Source organism: Schistocerca serialis, chromosome 4 (genome assembly GCF_023864345.2).
Source record: "Schistocerca serialis cubense isolate TAMUIC-IGC-003099 chromosome 4, iqSchSeri2.2, whole genome shotgun sequence".
Classification (NCBI taxonomy): Eukaryota; Metazoa; Arthropoda; class Insecta; order Orthoptera; family Acrididae; genus Schistocerca; species Schistocerca serialis.
The window spans coordinates 459159735-459173889 of NC_064641.1; positions in this window are offsets into that span (position 1 = coordinate 459159735).

Consider the following 14155-nt stretch of genomic DNA (forward strand, 5'->3'; position numbering starts at 1 on the left):
CTTGGGTTGGTTGCTGATATCGGCGTTTTTGCTGATAATTCCCTTCTTGATAGTATCCTTTCCTCTTCTTATTATTCTTCCTCCATTTCCGTTTATATGTTTGTTCACATTGTTGGTCATGATTACACTGGTCGGGATTTTCGTTACCAAATTTCACGTTTTTCTGGAAATAATTCACCTGTGGGTTTGGTGAATTGTGTGCAAAAGGTTTGTTTCCCCACTGTTTGTTGTTACTATTGTATTTGTTAGGTTGGTAACTTGGCTGGTTATAGCGCACACGTGATTCTTCGAACAGAATGTCTATTGAATCCAATGTGGCTAGAAAATCTTTCACATGTTGTTCAGGCACATGTAGAAGTTTTTCCTTAACTTCAAGTGGAAGTTTGCCCTTTAATATTCGAATGATATCCCGCGTCGGGATTGGTTCATTCCAGTATTTGCTTTTATTTATATTTTTCTCGAAATACTTTCTTAAAGATCCATTTTGAAAGAAAAAGGTTGTGGGTCAAAAACTTCCTTACGTAGTCTTTCTTGTACTCCCTTATTCCAGTGTTTGTACAAGAAAGCGCGCTCAAATTGGTCATAATCTTGACACCAATCAGATGCTTCTGACGCCCACATCGATCCATCTCCATGTATGAATCCTGCGACGTACATAATGTTTTGTTGCTCAGTCCACATTCGCGGCAATATCCCCTTAAATTGCTTGATAAATACCACGGGATTGATCGACTTCCTTTCGGGAATAAATATCTGGAATTGACGATATTTAAGCATTTTTTCTCCATTCATAGTCACAGGTGTATTCTGGTGGCTACTTCGCGGCGAATGATAATCTCAATAATTTGTTTCTGGTTGATTACGTAAATATGCACCAATACATGGATAGTGTTGCATGGATTCGGTTTCACTGGTTTCATCAGGAATAATGTCTGCTTTTGATAAACTGCAAGTAGTATGTGCCCCTCTAGTATTAACTAGACCTTGCTGGCATGCTTTTAATGTAATTTCTATCTTTTCTTTCCAAGCAGGAAATTCATCTCCTATATTCTCCTTAATCTCTTTAACTTCTGATTCAAGTTGTTCTTGTGCAGCTTCGTTGTTAATTTGCACGTTAGAAACCGTTTCTTTCAAGGTTTTGTCAACATAATTTCGCACTGTCTCGGTTTGCTCTTTCGCCCAATCTTCAATGTCCTTAGAGAATGCGATCTTATGTTCATTGAAAAGTTTCTCTATGTGTTTCTCGCCTTCGAGACTGAGAGTGTCTATCCTCCGAGTAAGCTCAATGACAGTTTGCTCGTTATCGTGCTTAATTGTATTCACGTCTTGCGCAATAGTGTTCTGTACATGAATAACTTCCTCCACTTGATGATTTAGTGTATCTTGACGACATAAGATGTCTTTGTATTTGTTTGTTAATTCCTGATACTGTTGTTCTTGTGTAACTATGAGTTGTGCCTGACTGGTAATCAAGTGACTCTGCTTTGTTTGCAAACTCTGGAATTTTTCAGTAATCTTATCATTTATTTCTTTTAGTTTATTAGATTGCTCCTGAGCCAAATTAAATTGCGCCCTCTCCAATACTTGGAATCTACGATTCATGTCATTTGCAAAAGTGGATTGCGTAGTTTCCAATGCCTGGAATCTACGATTCATGTTGTTTGCAAACGTGGATTGTGCCGTTGCAAGATTACATTGCGATATTTCCAATGCCTTAATCCCTTGTGTTATGACAGTCAAACTTGACATCAGCTGGGATAACAAATCGGTATTCTCAGCAATTGGCGATTGCACTGGGCTTAATGAGGATTGCACCGACACAATTTTCGGTACAGTCATTTCGTTTTCGCACGCGTCTCTGTCAGAGATGAAATTCATGTTGTTTGTTGGTTGCTGCATATTTCTCTGGACTTCTTTCGACATATGAATGTCGGAACTAGCATTAATTATTGCTGGTTGCTCAGCCGTAATCGACATATCGCTAACTACGGCGGTATTAAATTCTGTGGCACTAGTTGACGATGCATTCACACTATTTAATTCATTTTGTGGCATTGTGATGCGTGCTTGCTTACTGGCTTTGAACATAGGTCTCGTTATCACCATGTAAATGAGCAATTGACAGTTTCTCCTCTAAATAAGTCCTACAAAAGTGACTATTGAACTTTTACACACGCAAAAAACGTTAATGTCCTAATGCTGTTAATGTACACTTTACAATGTGACAAAAACACAGTACATAGATAACACATAAAATATTGTCTTACTATATCTACTGAAATACTGGAATTCTAATAAAAGTAATATAGCAACACTATTTATACTTAGAAAATTAATAGATGAAAGGTCACTAAATGCATAAATGCTCCAGAAAGCTAGTAACTCAAATGTTCTGGCCTTTTTGAAGTTTCTGCTCGGCTGCTGGGACGGCGTGCTCGTTCTCTTCACAAGATACTCCCGCACGTTCAGTTAGCATGAAACATACAAAGGACCATAATGTAGTTACTCTATAAAACTAGACATATATACACACAATTAAACATTAATTACTAAATTCCTAACATATTTATATTGCAGGTTCACTATGAGTGTTGTATCAGGATCGTGTCCTGTCTAACGGTAGACATCTATAAAGACTCCTTTTATTACTAGGCTAATTACTGTTTAGCTCTACAGGGCCTTTATACTGAAATGTTCCCCACACCACCTGGTATTGTCTTTCTATGTGTGTGAGTAACTGTATGTTCACTGTTGTGGGTAAATACATACAGCGTACACAGGGCGGTGTGTGAAACTGATAGCGATTACACGCTTCCGCTGTTGTAGAAATCTGCTCCAGATGCTGCAGATACCGTGTTGAGCTGTAAGTGGTAACCAAAGTACGGAGTAATATTCTTTGGGGCTCTGTTGAATAGCAATCAGATTGCTTTCAGTTCTGAGAAATGTCCAGTTACTATTGTGGATTTGAATGATCCATGAAGTGACTTCTTTTCCGAAGAAAACATCGAACTATTTCACTAGAACTGAACGCTCCCGTCGGAACTGTTCTCAGCTGGTGTTTATTAGTAAATCACAATTGCAGTATATCGCTGGGTGTATAATAAGACGTACCTTCTTGGCATGAACAATATTTTATTGTTCTATTAACTGATTTCCTTCCATATGCACTTATATTTTACAATGTGAAATATAAACTCGCAATGGTGTCGATTTTGTACATCACAAGAATGGCTCTCCTCTCTTAAAAATTTACTCTTAACAAGAACAAAAAAACTCTACATCCTAAGAATAATTATGTGAGCGCTGACCGCCACAGAGTAATAAACAGTATCTTTGTCTCTCTCTCGCACTGTCACAGCAAGTTACGCTGCATGATACGTCGTATCGCGATGCGGAATCGAAAGAGAACGAAGAGCAGCTACTTAGGAATTTCCAAGCGCTGAGAGAAGAATGCCAAAGAGAACACCAGCAGGTACTCTCGAGGGTCCAGGAGGCGGAAACGCATTGTCCGGCGTCCATTAGCAACACAGTAGCGGACAACAGTCAAGCGATTCACGCTCTCGAACAGCAAGTAGAACAATTGAAGCAGACTGGGGCGGAGGACAACAGACAAATACATGATAAGATTCCGGCATTAGCGGACATCATAGGCACAATGAAGGTGACGGAAAGCGAGAACAATACTACTCCGGTAGCGGTCGCAGAGACCGAAGAAGTGCATTCGCTCCTTAGATATCAGAAGGGACAGTTCGAAGTGAACAGGCGGCACAAAGCTGTAACAGGCGAATTACAAGAACGCGTGGCGCATCTGGAAAACCGTATGGCATGTGATTCCGAACTCGCCAATAGCACAAAAAATAGCCGTACGGACAGTGCAGAAAGGGACTCCGGCCACAAGGAAGATTTTGACGACAGGGAAGAATGTACTTTGAGGAGCAGACATGAGAAAAATAGAAACATTCAAGGGCCTCGCCAGGAGGAAATGCGGGGATTTGATTTCAAACATTTCCTTAAGGTGAGAAAGTTTGAGATATTTCGAAATTCGCAAAAAAGAATACATCCACGAGCATGGCTCGAGCAATTTGAGTTCTGTCTTCCCCCCGACTGGGCAAGTTCACATAAGATAGAATCTATGTGTGGCTATTTTGAAGGCGAACCGGCGATTCGCATGAGGTCGGCAGCGCGTCACTGCAACTCCACTCGGGAGTTTCGACAAGCCTTTCTGTCCGCCTATTGGTCGGAAGCGGCACAAGATAGGGTCAAACGTAGCATAATTATGCTGCCAAATTTGAACCAGTCTGGTTTCGGCAGTCCAGCACGCCTATTCGACCACATGCTGCAGGCAAATCAATTTCTATACGACCCATACGGGCCTGCAGAACTAATTAGGATATGCATCACCAAATTGCCGATGCACTTGCGCCACGTCATTCTTGCGGGACGATGCAAAGAGGACGTGGAAACGTTTAAGACACTTCTCCAAGAGTTGGAATATAATACAGCAGAATGCCCGCCTAATCATGCACAAAGTTATTATGGGGCACAGCAGTGCGATCGCAATCGTGGCCGTAGTACTAATCAACGGCGTGACTGGTCGTCGCGACGCGAACGAAACAATAATCGGGACCGGCCGTATAGAAACTGGGGTAACAGTCGCGAACACGGGTGGAACAACGGAAATGATCGAGGACGTGGACAAGATCGTGAACGCTACAGGTACGGCAACCAGAATCGATACTACGATGAATACGGTGGGAATAGGACTGTAGGCGGAGCACCACATGATGTTGAAGTTCGGCCGGCTAACCCTAGACATAATCCAGCAAATGGAAATGAACAAAACCAGCAATGAAAATGATCAGTGCAGAAGGCGCCCAATCGCAACAAATATGCGACATGGCAAATGAGTAGAAAGGACAGTGAGGAGTAGAGAGGACGGTGAGGAGAAAGAATTGATTAGTTTAAATTTGTGACGTATGCATTTTGAATAATATGTTGGTAAAAATAATGATAAAGATGGTTCTATGTGATTGATTGAAGTGATGTTTTTAAATTTTTTTTTTCCTTGTGCAATTAGGATTTAGGTTGGTTCAAATGTGAAGATAAAAGGTTTCTTTGTGAACTAGTGAAATGCTGTTTATATTTTTTTTGTGTAAATTGAAACGAGTCGCTCCTGAGGGAAGCAAGATCTGTGTTGAATCAATGCAAAACTCAGGGGAATATCCGATCTGTGGGTATTATGGGTCTGGCAAACCCAGGTCCACATCTGTTAGTGGCCGTGTTTCCGATTTTCTGCTTTCAGTGCTACTATCTATCTATTACTATTCTATATCTGTCAGTATAAATGAGGATCTCTTACTATAGTATGCGTGCTGTATGAATATTTTAAGATAGGAGAACTCTGAGAAAGGAATGAGGAAGTTTACAATCTTGAAAACAGTACGCGATAATACGATTGTTTAACCATTGGCTTCCCAAAATGCGATGATGTGTTAATATTGATGATGTATGTCTTTTTTGTTCTTTATATCTGAGTATGTAAAGTGCTGTCTGTGGATTTCGTCAGTATATTGATTCCCTTCAATGTGAAAGAAGAATTGTGGTTTGTGTAATTTACGTGGCCCTGAAAAATTTTTGTGGTAGTCAAATACGAGCAGTTTTTCAGCAAATGGAGAATGGAACAGAAATTTCGATCCTTTTTGTAGTCTTGATTGATGTTGAGTCAAAGCCTGAAAAATTATTCTGCGATAATACTTGTCCTAGAAAAGCGACGTTTATGTGTTTTTCTGATGCTGTGAGCATTACAGCTTACTGTTTTCGCTGGTGCGGGATGCAATGCAGCCTATATGATTCGTACTGAGGAAATCTCCCTCTTGAAGGTAGAGGAAGATTAAATAATTTTGTTTATGGGATCGAAGGAAAGCTTGTTTGAAGGTAATAAGGATGAAGCAAAACATTTGTCATTTAAACTACAGGAGGATTCGGTTCTTTTGTGTCTGTTGTAAGTTCAATATGTTAAGACGAAACTGTTTTACAGAATAGAGGAGACCACAATTTTGCCATTCATGAGAAATGAATCCAGAATGACCACCGCTGGCGAAACAACTGATTTGGAAGCGAAAGGTAACTTAAAGAAGGAACGAAATTGGAACAAAATGGGTAAGAAAATGTAATATAACCTGTAGTAGGAAAATATTTTACCCTTCTCAGAGTCATCAGTGTGATTAATTCTTGTGATAACGTAATCTTAGATGAAATTGTCTTACCGTTTTATGTATGAACATATAAGTATGATAAATGTATAATTGCGAGTCTCTTATCAGGTGTGTGAACTAGTATAAATAATTTTGCGTGTAAATAACTATTGTTCTTTCTACTGTGTATGTTTAAGGAAAGTTTCTCCATATTTATCATGTGACAAGACATATGCCGCGAGCGTCAGGAAGAGGACGAATTAGAACAATGTTGTAGTGGTATAAACACTGTGTTGGAGTAGTATTGAAGTAGCTTGTTGGATTAACTAGCAGTGGATTGAAGTAAAATTTTGAGGAATGCATGTTTATGGGTAGTTAGTTTGTAGTATAGACAACAGGTGTGCATGTGTGTGTGTGTGTAAATAACATATGAACCCTATGCTGCCCTGACCTATTGACCTATACTTGCACAAGGCATAATCCTATTCATTTTAGTGAATTAATAAGTAGCATTTGATTTATTAAAACACAAGTGAACCACATTAGTGATGTGGATTTAGTTATTATATTGTCAGTTCATTTGATTTTTATTTTTACTGTCAAGTCATTTCACTTTTATTTTTTTTATATTGTCAAGTCATTTAACTTTTATTTTTTTATTGTCGATTCATCTAATTTTTTTATTAAAAAAAATTAAGTCTCACTTTTGTTCTTAAAAATTGTGAAAGACAAATACTAAGTGGTATTATGTATGACATTTTGTAATCACATAACAATGATGAACAATTTCTGTGAATGCAGTTGAGAATGTGAAAGCGAACCGGCTAACTCCTACGAGACAGAGGGAGCAGCAACGAGGAGGGCTAGTTGTAAACTGGCGGGTTTCCCAGCAGGACACACTGTCAACCGGGCCACTTCGGGAGCGCGGTCACAACAAAAGAAGGGTACTGGACAAACACTTTACCTTGCGCCCGGAGCTAATGGCCGGCCGCACCAGTGGACCCTTCGTGGAGGCGATGACCTGAGACGGACGAGAGGTCCACCGCGCGGAAATCCATCTGCTGGCAACGCACCACATGCACGCAACCGTGACGAGACGGCCATGGTGAAACGACAGAAGACAGGGGATAAAGAGGCATGGAGCCTTTTGACAGGTACTGTCCAGAGAAACTTGCAGACGTCAACGACGCCTATCGACATTCCCTGGCGGATGCCTACTGTCAGGCGACAGTAAATCATGGTTCGATGTTCTCTGGTCGTTAAGGGTGGCACAAAGAAGAACCATTAAGTGTCATCCTTGCCCAGGAATATCAAACCGGCGAGCCAATTGAGGATAACTCAAGAATATAACAACACAATGGGCGTGGAGCCTTTTGACACATACTGTCCAGAGAAACTGGCAGACTTCAAGACAACCATCAACATTTCTTGGCGGAAGCCCATTGTCAAGCGACAATGCCATGGTTCGGTGTTCTCTGGTTGCTAAGGGTGGCACAAAGAAGAGCCATTAAGTGTCATCCTTGCCCAGGAATATCAACCCGGCGAGCCAATTGAGGATAACTCAAGAATGGAACAGCACAAGGGGCGTGGAGCCTTTTGACACATACTGTCCAGAGAAACTGGCAGACGTCAACGACGCCTATCAACATTTCCTGGCGGATGCCCACTGTCAAGCGACAGTAAATCATAGTTCGATGTTCTCTGGTCGCTAAGGGTGGCACAAAGAAGAGCCATTAAGTGTCATCCTTGCCTAGGAATATCAAACCGGTGAGCCAATTGAGGATAACTCAAGAATGTAACAACACAATGGGCGTGGAGCCTTTTGACACGTACTGTCCAGAGAAACTGGCAGACTTCAAGACAACCGTCAACATTTCTTGGCGGAAGCCCATTGTCAAGCGACAATGCCATGGTTCGGTGTTCTCTGGTTGCTAAGGGTGGCACAAAGAAGAGCCATTAAGTGTCATCCTTGCCCAGGAATATCAACCTGGCATGTCAAACGAGGATACCACACAAATTTGACGACACAAACATGGAACCAAATCGAGATGTACGTGACACAGGCCACCAAGAGAAACTTCATGAGAGGGCAGAGACGGCGGGATTGTGCGCAACAGATGGACAAAAATCCCTACTGACAGCTGCGGCGACGAACCCCCCCCCCCCTCCCCCCCTTCCTATATTGTGCCTCGGAACAGTGGAACTACTGAGTGTGCCAGTGAACAGTGATTATACGGTTCTTAGTCCAATGCATATACGTGTGTTTCTGTCAGAGAAACTCTGACTCATGTGTGTTGCAGGAGTTCGATTTATTGGTGTTTATTAGACTGACTCTTTTATTTTGCAGGTGTTTTATTTACAGGTGTTTTTTTTTAGACGTGACTATTGAACTTTCAGAGCTGTTTTATTGATCAATGTTTGTATTTGTGTGATGTATTAGATTTGTGATATTTTGTTTCATATATTCATTCCTGTGGCATTGCTTCGTTTATCAGTCAGATAGCTATTCATTCTCATTGGACTGTGATCGATTAGCCATTGCATGGGGCATATTTATAGTGAGGAACCCCATAAGGGTAACAATCACATAATTAATTGTATTTTCAGTATAATGACACAGTGCTCATTGTTTGCTAACTAGCTGAAATATAGTAGAGTGAATAAATTAGTGCCACAAAGTTATTTTAATTCTACAAATTATTAGTTTTATAATTTTTTTGCGATAACCACTTTGTAAAACATGTTTTTTTCTCTTATAATTTTTTGCTTTTGCGGATTGTGCATTGTAATGTTCTGCTTTATAATACTGATGTTACTTTCAAGTTTTTTTTTTAATTGCTGTGGCACCTTTGCTATTTTCATAAATTTTACTTGTCAATAAACAGTCATAAATTTTCCTGCGATCAGTTGGCTCTTGCAATGAGCAAATACTGGTGAACTCCATAAGGGTAACAACCAGAAATTGTTTTCATATTAATGACACTGGAACCATTGTTTTTACTTGCTGACCGAATTAGGTCTACACTATCTTTTAAATAGGTGTCACAGATTGTGTTCTTTTTTTCTGTTTGAAATTAGTAGATTTTAAAGATTTGTTGAAATTATTGCGTTTTAGCAAGTAGCTGGTGACCTTTTGCATTTTATTTACCTTTTTGGTTTAAGTGGGGTGTGAGAAGCCTGCTTGGGAATGTCCTAGCATGGCCAGAAAATTCCCTGCACAGTCTTTTCCCAGAGCATTGTGGTTATGAAAGGTCTCTGTTGGATTCCTTTCAAGTTAATTTCTTAAATCTGTTGTCATTTACGGCATAAATTCCTCTTCTAAATTTTACTGTGGTGTTTCTGACTATCTGGGAGGAGACTGAGCAGTGTAACGTGTTACTTTTACACATAAACAAGAACGATCTGTCACACTACTACACTTTAAAACACAGTTTATATGTAATTCATGTCACACAGTCTCATACGGAACCTACATCCGCTTTCTTTTATATACTGTATATGATAAGATACTGTAATCCCCATTCCCTTCTGTGTGAGAGGATGAATGAGCAAATGTATTTCTAGTTGCATGCTTGAGGGTAGCAGACAAGCCTGTCTGCTAGAGAACAGTAGGACCAACGTCGGAACAGGTAGCTACGCTTTCTAAAAGCAAAGAGGTTTCTATCCTTAGCATGGTCCTGTCCGTCCGTTGTCATGTTGGTATAGGAAGCTGCCCCTCTGGCCACTTCCGTTTGTATTTGTGAGGCACCCTCAGAAAGGGACCAGGTCAGTCTGTCCATGGCGAGCGTCTGAAGTGGTAAGATCTCCGGCTAAGCGCGTGTCTGCTAAGTCCGTAGGACAATGGATTTCTTAAGTTCAGCCTAACTGAAAATTTAATCACCTTTATTTCAGGTTTAGCTCTAAAATATCTAATATTATCTTAAACTGCAGCGCAGTGTAATTCTCGTGTGAAGTTCAGAATATATTCCGGTAGTTGCTTTGTCAGTACTTTGTGAGTAAAGTGGAACCACGTGTTGATCAGTAACTCTAACTAAGTTCATCAATCTTAAATGCGAATGTGCGTGAGATTATAACGTCTCGTCTTGACAATATTTTTCAATATAGCAACTTTTCTTTATGTTCAACCCACGTGGGGTGTACTTTGTGAAACCAGTACCACGTGCTTATACAATTGTTTGACCCATTAGGTTAATAGTAAGACAATAGTAACCAGTTCGAGGTTTTTCTTTTGTAAATTGCTTTTCGATCTAATTTATTTTAACTATCAAAATTATTGCAGAGTTACACTCTTTGTGTAAACCAAGTTGACCACGTGAAGCATGTGGTGTAATCATCAAAGTAGCCCTCAGCTATTCTTTTCGGTAAGATTTCACAGAGTTAATATGAATTTTGTATACCAGAGTGTGGTAATTACATGACGGACAGGATTGTGCTACGAATGTAACTTCTTTGCGTGAAAATTGAATCGGTTGGTAGTGGTTAATTTTCTCTTGCATATATTTCAACGTTCTTTGTGTGTTGTTTTATGAATGCAGTGTTGTATGCAGTCTCCCAATCTTGGCTCCACATTTGATGTGTTCCGTAAGATTACAATCTCACATTTTCACAATCCTAAATAAGGCACCAGTTTAGTTCGGAATCAAGTTTAATATGCTGGAATTTCAATGATCAATGTTAAAATAAATTTCCAAATACAAACTGATTTATTTCTTTTTATTTAATTTGTCTTTTAGATATATATATATATATATATATATATATATATATCACCAGTTGTCATATGACTATTGAAAGATTATAATTAATGTTCGTCTGGTTGGGAATTTGGTAAGCTAGACAGGTTAGCTGGTGAAACAGTTGCTCAGTAATGCAAGATTAACTTCCCCAGACAGCTCACAGCATTTAACCCACTTTTATGGTCTTGTCTATCAGTACCGCTTTCATAGAAAAATAAAGTAACAACGTTACAACGGTGTGCCAAGTGTGTCCTTCATTTGATTCTGTAATGTTGTGCATAATAGATCTGCTGATATCTTGTGGAGAGCGTTCAAAAGACAAACTGCGCTGTAGAATTTGAGTAGCATCAAATTCTTGTCTTACCCTGTGCTAATTATCACCGCTCCACCATCTTTGCAAGAGACACTCGTTGTACAGTTTATCCAAGTAAATATATAATCAGTCACATGAGGCATCCATTATATATTTATTTATTTATTGTTCTGTGGGACCAAATTAAGGAGAAGTCTCCATGATCATGGAATGAGTCAATACATGATATTATAACACGATATTAGAAACAGATAAAATGAAATATAAAAACAACATATTCAGGTAACAAGTCGTAAGTTTATAAAGAAAATCAACAACGTAACACTGGAATTTGCTTAATTTTTTAGCTCTTCCAGGAGCTCCTCGACAGAATAGGAGTGAGCCATGAGGAAACTCTTCAGTTTAGAGTTTGGGCTACTGCTAAGATTTTTGAGTTCTTGTGGTAGCTTAATGAAAATGGATGCAGCAGAATACTGCACTCCTTTCTGCACAAGAGTCATGGAAGTGCATTCATGCAGATTTGATTTCTGCCTAGTATTAACTGAGTGAAAGTTGCTAACTCTTGGGAATAGGCTAATATTGCTAACAACAAACGACATTAACGAAAATATATACTGTGAGGGCAATGTCAGAATTCCCAGACTATTGAATAGGAGTCGACAAGAGGTTCTCGAACTTACACCACATGTAGCTCGAACAGCCCATTTTTGAGCCAAAAATACCCTTTTTGAATCAGAAGAATTACCCGAAAAAATAATACCATACGACATAAGCGTATGAAAATATGCGAAGTAGACTACTTTTCGTGTTGAAGTGTCACTTATTTCGGATACTGTTCTAATGGTAAATAAAGCAGCATTTAGTTTCTGAACAAGATTCTGGACATGGGCTTTCCACAACCGCTTACTATCTACCCGAACGCCTAGGAACCTGAACTGTTCCGTCTCGCTTATAATATGCCCATTCTGTCTGATCAAAATATCGGTTCTTGTTGAATTGTGAGTTAGAAACTGTAAAAACTGAGTCTTACTGTGATTTAGCATCAAATTATTTTCCATAAGCCACGAACTTATTTCATGAACTACATTATTTGATACTGTTTCAATATTGCACACAAGATCCTTCACTACCCAGCTGGTGTCATCAGCAAACAGAAATATTTTGGAATCACCTGTAATACTAGAAGGCATATCATTTATATAAATAAGAAACAGCAGTGGCCCCAGCACCGACCCTTGGGGAACGCCCCACTTAATAGTGCCGCATTGGGACTGAACATCACTACCACTCTCAATATTGCAGAGAGTTACCTTCTGCTTTCTGTTCTTAAAGTAAGAGGCAAACCAATTGTAAGCTACTCCCCTTACTCCATAATGGTCCAACTTCTGCAGTAATATTTTGTGGTCAACACAATCAAAAGCCTTCGTTAAATCAAAGAAAACACCCAGCGTTCGCAACCTTTTATTTAATCCATCCAAAACCTCACAGAGAAAAGAGAATATAGCATTTTCCGTTGTTAAACCATTTCTAAAACCAAACTGAACATTTGACAGTAAATTATGTGAATTTAAATGCTCCAGTAACCTTGTATATACAACCTTCTCGATAACTTTAGCAAACCCCAATGGCATAGAAGTAGGTCTATAATTGTCAATATTATTCCTGTCTCCCTTTTTATAAAGTGGCTTCACTACCGAGTACTTTAATCGGTCAGGAAACCGACCACTCCTAAAGGAAAAGTTACAGATATGGCTAAGTACTGGGCTAACATACATAGAACAATACTACAGTATTCTGCTAGATACCCCATCATATCCATGAGAGTTCTTGGTCTTTAGTGATTTAATTATTAAATTATTATTTCGGCAGGGATCCCACACACACAAGTATAATGTTCCTATAGTCTTCTTGTAACATTTATCGTGATCTTCGCCGATCCTCTTCGCCATTTTCTCCGTCGTGAGGAAGCAATGTTTCCATTAGTATCCCAACTTTCTGTTACCATCCCACTGTTCCTTTTGACCGTAGATAAGGCTGTTGGCATTTTTTATCAGTCTATTTTGTATGGCATACCCGGAGATACGTTTCGAAGTTAGTCTCCATGACTTGTATCGATCATTCCATTTTTGTTTACCATCATTCTGTCTTAAAATGCTGTTTAACATAGCTGCATCTATGCAGCCTTCGGGTCCTTATTTCTTTGGGTCATCTTTCTCTGTTACAGGTTGCTGGCTCTTCTTGTTTGACATCATAGTTTCTACAGTGCTTCTTTCGAGATGCAAGGCAATACTCTACAAGAACGTCTCATGATAGATATCGACGCTTCCATTTCTCTGTGTATACCCAGTGCCAGTTCTTGCACTTTAACGTCAATATTATCATCCAGCGATGGACTTACTGGACACTGAAATACCCTTCTCAGTTCTGCCCAATTAACCTCATTGATGTTGTATTTGGGACTCGTGCGCACGTTTCCTGTGGTTCCTTGAATTTCCCTCCCAGTGACGGTATAGTGTACGATATTATGACCACTCGATATCATTCCACTCTCAGTCTACCAGCCTTTCACACGGCGGGCCGCTGTCGTACTTGTTACAGTGACGTCTATATTTGACGTCACTCCGACTGAAGTACTTTTCAGTCAGCTGGCAACAAAGTAGTCGGGCATGGGAATTTCCAATTGAAAATAAAGAGTAGGGGATTTTCAGTTCTTGTATTTATCTTAAAACTAAATGAAATCTCCTGAAAATGTGGCCAGAACCAGGGAATGATTTTTGGTTTATTTATGGGACAGTGTTGTCCATTGTTGCAGACAGAAGTGAAGAAAATTGTGTGTGTGTGTGTAATGTGTGTTTATTTGTGAGTGGAGCTACACCCTCTGAAGTTCTGTTTGTCTCATCAAGAAATAACAC